This window comes from Rhincodon typus, chromosome 18 (assembly GCF_021869965.1).
Source record: "Rhincodon typus isolate 14 chromosome 18, sRhiTyp1.1, whole genome shotgun sequence".
NCBI lineage: Eukaryota > Metazoa > Chordata > Chondrichthyes > Orectolobiformes > Rhincodontidae > Rhincodon > Rhincodon typus.
The window spans coordinates 21,070,281-21,077,560 of NC_063349.1; the positions used below are offsets into that span (position 1 = coordinate 21,070,281).

Genomic DNA, 7,280 nt, shown 5'->3' on the forward strand with positions numbered 1-7,280 from the left:
CAGTTAGGCCAAATAACACACAACTGAATGCTAACTGTACCTATTATTGTCCTCTTGAGCCAGATCCAGGACCAGATTCAGGAAGAGGTCCTCTAATCTGCCCATGTCCTTACAGGGTTGCCACAGATCAGGAACTCCGTATATACATGGAACATGGAGTCCTCAAAGCTGCAAAAAAAAAACCCACAGGTGGCCTGGAAGTCCATGAATGACCTTAACCTTTCAGTGCACAGGACTACAAAGTACAACACCCTCCATGCCAAATTTAATGAAAAAGAAAGTGTTCCTATCCACGGAGCCTCCAACCAGTAGCCCCCACCATCTTCAGATGTCAGGATAGAATGCCATAGTATTCATTGGATGGTTGACAAGGGGACAAGGGGGGCAGAAAATGCAGCCCATACAGGAAACACCTCCACTCCAAGTGAAACAGCTTGGGAGGAAATTACCATGAGATGGCATTCTGGGCACTGCCCCACCAACACAGCTATGTCTGCATCCAATCCTGGCCACCAGACATAACTCCTTGCCAACAGCTTCATTTTGGAAACACCTGGAATGACCCTGGTGAAGTTCAGCCAGTATCTGGTAGCGACCTTTGCACAGGACAATCACTCTTGCTCCCCATAACAATATGCCATCCTCTACTGTGATCTGGTCTCTCCAGTTCCAAAAAGATTTCAGTTCTGGTTGTGACAGCCCTTTGATTTCCACCATCACCACCAGTGGTTTCAGTTTTGCCAGGACCGGATCTTTTTGAGTTCAAAGTCTGATGTTGCCAGCTGTGACTGGAAGTGTGTCCAGAAAATTTAACACCATTACAGACTCTTCCAGTACCACCAGTGGTGGTGTATCTGCCACTGGAAGGCAGCTCAATGCATTCACTACTTGGCCTCCTGGACAGTGTTCCAACTTGTAATTATACACACTTAGTACTAGAACCCATGGCTGAATTCAGCCTGAAGCTGTGGGTGTCACTGCCTTGTCCTTTTTAAGTCAACCTAGCAGGGGTTTGTGGTCTGTTAATATTATATATTTACGTCTGTACAGGTATTGGTGGAACTTCCTGACTCCAAATATGACTGCCAAATCTTCCTTCCTTCAGAGAGCATATTTACTCTCTGCGTGAGTCAAAATCCTGGATGCATATGCTATTAGGTGTTCCTCTCCTTTGGGCCACCCAGGAGCTAATACCACCCTGATGCTATACTGAGAAGCATCACATGTCAATACCAGATCTCACTTGGGATCATAGAGAGTGCCAACACCATAGAGGATGATAGCTGGTTCTTCACTTCTCTGAAAGCTATGGCTTGGCTACACGACCATTTCCAAGGCTAACCTTTTTTAAAAGTTGATGCAAAGGTGCCAGGATGGAGACCAGGTTACGTAAGAACTTTCTGTAATAATTCACCAGCTGAAGAAAAGACCGAAGCTCTGGTACAGACTTGGGAGCTGGGGCACCTTTGATCGCACTCCCTTTTTCTACCAACTGGTATAACCTAGTCTTGTCGACTCTGTAGCCCAAATAGATCAATTGGGTGCCTAGAACACACATTTTCCTTTCTAAGGTATACACCTGCCATGGAGAAACAATTAAGGAGTGTGTCCAAGTACTCTAAGTGCTCCTTATTGGTCTTCCCTGTTACTAGCACGTCATCTAGACAAATGACAACCTGAGGTAGACCTTGTAAAATGTTCTTCATCATCCACTCAAAAATTGCAAAGGCTGACGATACCCAAAATGGCAGTCCTATACAAACTCTTATGGGTATTATTTGTGCCATACGTCGGGAATCCTCATCTAACTGCAGTTGCAAGTACGCATGGCTCATGTTGGACAGCCCCATTGCCAGCTTTGTATATAAAGCCTTTATGTGAGGGATTGGTTATTTATCTAGCTGTGTAAAGCAGTTTACCATTTGTTTAAAATCCCCACAAAGGCAAACCATGCTGTCAGGCTTCACCATCAGTTCGATCAGTGCTGCACATTTTGCAAACTGGACTGGTTTGATGGCACCTTCAATTTACAGGATTTTGCCCATAAGGCAAATGGCACTGGGCAGGCCTTGCAGAATCGTGGAATCACTTTCTGGTCAACATGCAAAGTGACTTTGTCTCCTTTGAATGTCCCTAGACCTTCCTGAAAAACGTCTGGGTATTTAATTCGGACTTCAGTCAGACAGCCTTTTTTGAATCGAAATATGTTGAACCATTAATCTATAAAGGTTCCCTGATATAGATTCTCAGTATTGTTGAGGTCTTGCACAAACTTAAGGGTTGGAGTCCAGAACTATTTTTGTAAAAGACTGGTTCTGCGATCACTGAAACACCGGTATCAACCTCCATTTGAACTAGATGGCCATTTGACCAGAAGTTTATTTTGACTGGTTCTGATTTGAATGTTGCTAAGGAATTTAACTGTTCCAAACCAGATGTAGGTGGGCTTTCTAGGGTGTGCACTTTCTTGGAGTTCTTTTACTCAGTTTAGGTCTAGTGAGATTCTCTTGCTGGCCCAGATCCTGAAGAAAATTGGCTTTGTTTTGGGGTTTTTCTGTGCACTGACCTAGAGTCCCTCTGTTTAGGATATATCCTGAGTGAGGCTATGCAATTGCCTTCACTTAAGTGGTGCTCCCCAAGCTCAGTCAGACTGGCAAGGGTGTCTACTTCCATCAGAATATCGTGCAACTCCTAAAGAGTCAGCGACTTACAGCACGGAAACAGACCCTTTGGTCCAACTAGTCCATGCTGAACATAATCCCAAACTAAACTAGTCCCACCTGTTTGCTCCTGGTTTATATCCATTTCCTATTCATGAACTTATCCAAACATCTTTTCAAATTTGTAATTGTACCCGCATCCACCACTTCCTTAGGAAGTTCATTCCACATACGAACCACCTTCTGTGTAAAAATTTGCCTGTTATATCTTTTTTAAATCTCACTCCTCTCACCTTAATGTGCCCCCTTGTCTTGAAATCCCCCATCCTAGGGAAAATATAACTACCATTAACTCTATCTAATATTTCTGATTGTTTTATAAACTTCTATCAGGTTGCCTGTCAACCTCCTAAGCTCCAGTGAAAAACTCCTAGCCTATCCAGTCTTTCTTTATCACTCAAACCTTCCATACCTAGCAACATCCTGGTAAATCTCTTTTGAACCCTCTCCAGCTTGATAGTATCTTTCCTACAACTAGGTGACCAGAACACAGTATTCTAGTGGAGGCCTTACCAATGTCCTGTATAACTGCAACAGACTTCCCAACTCCTATACTCAAAGACTGAGCAACGAAGGCAAGTGTGCCAAACGCTTTTTTAACTTTGCTGTCTATATGTGATGCATATTTCAAAGAATATATGCTTCATTTGCTGCATTTTCCAATGATAAAGCCAGTAACAGAGTCATAGAGTCAGATATACAGCACAGACACAGATCATTCCATCCAACTCATCCATGCTGACCAGATATCCTAAAATAATCTACACTCATTTGCCAGCATTTGGCCCATATTCGTCTAAACCCTTCCTATTCGTATATCTATCCAGTGTTGTAATTATACCCACCTGCACCGTTTCCTCTGGTAGCTCATTCCATGCATGCACCACCCTCTGCATGAAAATGTTGCCTGTTAGGTCCCTTTTACATCTTACCTCTCTCACCTAAAACCTATGCTGTCTAGTTTTGGACTCCCCTACCCTGGGCAAAATACCATGGCTATTCACTCTATCCATGCCCCTCATGATTTTATAAATCTCTATAAGGTCACCCCTCAGCCTCCAATGCTCCAGAGGAAATAGCCCCAGCCTGTTCAGCCTCTCCCTATAACTCAAATCCTCCAATCCCAGCAACATCCTTGTAAAAACCAAGAGAATTGCAGATGCTGTAAATCAAGAACAAAAACAAAGTTGCTGGAAAAGCTCAGCAGGTCTGGCAGCATCTGTGAAAGAGAAAACAGAGTTAACGTTTCGGGTCCGGTGACCCTTCCTCAGAACTGATGGTGGCTGGGAAAACTGACGTTAAACTGACGTTTTCCCAGCCACCATCAGTTCTGAGGAAGGTCACTGGACCCGAAACAATAACTCTGTTTTCTCCTTCACAATGCTGCCAGACCTGCTGAGCTTTTCCAGCAACTTTGTTGTTGTAACATCCTAGTAAATCTTCTCTGAACACTTTTAAGTTTCACAGCATCTCTCCTAAAGCAGGGAAACCAGAATTGAACACAATATTCCAAAAGTGCCCTGAACAATGTCCTGTACAGCCACACCATGACCTCCCAACTCCTATACTCAATGTTGACCAGTAAAGGCAAGCATACCAAATGCCTTCTTCGCTTCCCTGTCTACCAGTGACTCCAATTCAAGGAATATGAACCTGCACCCCTAGTTCTCTTTGTTCAGCAACATTTGCCAGGACCTTACAATGAAGTGTTTAAGTCCTGCCCTGATCTGCCTTACCAAAATGCAGCACCTCACATTTATCTAAATTATACTTCATCTGCCACTCCTCAGCCCATTTGCACATCTGATCAAGGCCCCATTTTATTCAGGGTAACCTTCTTCACGGTCCACTGCACCACCAATTTTGGTGTTATCTGAAAACTGACTAACCTTACCTCCTATATTCACATCTAAATCATTTATTTAAATTACAAAAAGCAGTTTTTTATGAACGGAAGGTGGATAAATCTCTGAGATGTGGTGGTGTGCACTGTATGGTTTTAAAGAAAGTTAGCGAAGAGATAGCAGAAGTCAAGCTTGAATTTTTAATTCTCTTTCCAACATGAAAAATATGCTAGGATGTAGTATGCAACTGCTGAAGCTTAGGAGAGATGCATAAGCCAGGTAATAACAGGCATATTAATTAATTTCAGTTTTTTCTTTTCAGAGTTGAAGGTCAAATTAGTGAGCATTTAGAAATATATGACATAATCAAGAAAAGCAATCGGTTTTATTAAAGGCGCAGAGACATTCACCTTGGTTCGTCTATAATCATGAGTAGGCTTGTGTCATAATTTATAAACAAATCCTAGGAAAGTAGGAGTGAATATAAGAGTAGGCCATTCAGCCTGTTGAGCCTGCCTCACAATTCAGTATGATCATGCTTGATCAAACATTTTAATATTTTTAACTCATTTAATTCCCATAACCCCACAATCCACTGGTAATCAGAACTCTATCAATCTCTACCTTAAATGTACTCAAAGACTAAGCTTCCATAGTCCTCTGTGTGGTAGAGAATTCAAAAGGTTCACAACCCTTTAAGTAAAGAAAAAAAAACTCATTTCAGGCCTAAATGGCATCTCTCTTATTTTTAAATTGTACCACCTGTTTCTGGACTCCCCAAACAGGGAAAACATCTTACCTACTTTCTACCCGTCTGTTCCTTGAATTATTTTGTAAGTGTCGGTAAAATCATCCCTCACTCATTGTAACTCTGGAGAATACATGCCCAGTCTTCATAGCATAATCCTGCTATCCCAGGAACAAGTCCGATGAATCTTCATTGCCTACCCTCTATGGTCATATTACCTTTCCTGAGGTGTGGAGACTAAAACTGCACACAGTATCCCAGGTGTGGTATAACCAAGCTCCTATACAACTGAAGCAAGACTTTACTACTCTGTACTCAATCCTCTTAAAATAAAGGCTAACATTTCATTAGCCTTCCTAATAGTTTGCTGTATGTTAGCCTTCTTTGACTTATTGACAATGACACCAGGTGTCTTTGTATATCTACATTTTCCAACTAAAACTACACTTAACAACTAAAAACCTGTCTGCACATCTATTTCTCCTATCAAAGTGAATAATCACACATATTTCCACATTAAATTCCATGTGCCAAGTTTCTGCCCATTCACTATGCCTGCCCAGATTCTCCTGAAGCTTGTTTTGCTTTTCCTCATAACACCCATTCCCATTTAGCTTTGTATCATCCACAAATTTGTCAATATTACATTTGGTCCCAACTCCAAATTATTGATGTATATTCTGAAAATTACTTGGGCCCCAAGTAATGATACTTACAGTTAATTCACCAGTCACATCCTGCCAATGTAAGAATGACCTATTTATTCCTACTCTCTGTTTTCTGTTAGCCAATCATTGATGCATGCTAGTGCATTACCCCCTAGCCCATGTGTTTTAACATTTCTAAGCAGCCTGAAGTGAAGGACTTTATCAAAAACCTCTTGAAAAGTTAGGAACACTACATCCATCAGCTCTCCTTTCAATTTTATTGGTAATAACTTCAAAAAACAACAGGTTCATCAAACATGATACTCCATTCATGAATTCATGCTTAATCAGATGATTATCAACCAGGTGTCTATTTATCACTTGCTAAAACAGAAATTGCTGGAAAAGTTCAGCAGGTCTGGAAGTATCTGTGGAGAGAAATCAGAGTTAATGTTTCGGGTCGAGCGACCCTTTGTTAGTTCTGAGGAAAGGTCACTCAACCCAAAACGTTAACTCTGATTTCTTTCCAGAGCTGCCAGACATGCTGAGCTTTTCCAGCAATTTCTGTTTTTGTTTCTGATTTACAGCATCTGCAGTTTTTTCAGTTTCTGTTTATCCCATTCTTTGTAATAGATTCTTGTATTTTTGTACTACTAATGTAATGCTAACAGATCTGTAATTCTGTATTTTCTCTCTCACTCCTTTCTTAAATAGTAGGCTGATATTTTCTGCCTTCTAATCCATAGGAATCATTCAAGAATCTATAAAATTAGGGAAGATAATTACCAATACATTGAATATCCCTACAGATATCTCCTTCAACACTCTGGGATGTAGACCTTCAGGTTCTGGAGATTTATAAACTTAGAGCTCCATTAATTGCTCCAGCACTGTTTTCTTACTAATCCTAACTTCCATTAACTCCTAATTCCCCTTAGCCATTTGTAATCCAGTTCTGGGCAATTTCTGGTATCTTCCTCAATGAAAACAGATACAAAATAATCATTTAGCTTCTGTGCTTTTTCTGTATTCCCCATTATAAATTCTACTGACCCTACCTGTAATGGATCCACATTTGTTTTAGCAATACATTTCCTTCACACACATTTAACAGATTTACAGTCTTTTTTTTGTTAGATTGCATTACTATTATATTCTCCCTTTCCTTACCAGTTTCTTTGATCCCCTTCAACAACAAAAACAAAGTTGCTGGTAAAGCTCAGCAGGTCTGGCAGCATCTGTGAAGGAAAAAACAGAGTTAACGTTTCAGGTCTGGTGACCCTTCCTCAGAACTGAGGTTCTGAGGAAGGGTCACCAGACC

General features: G+C 41.1%; 1 protein-coding gene across 1 annotated transcript in view; it reads left to right on the top strand.

Moving 5' to 3' along the window:
• LOC109920177 (voltage-dependent L-type calcium channel subunit alpha-1C-like) overlaps positions 1–7,280 on the top strand; it is a 656,132-nt gene that overhangs the window by 256,777 nt on the left and 392,075 nt on the right. The gene's annotated exons all lie outside the window — the stretch shown is intronic.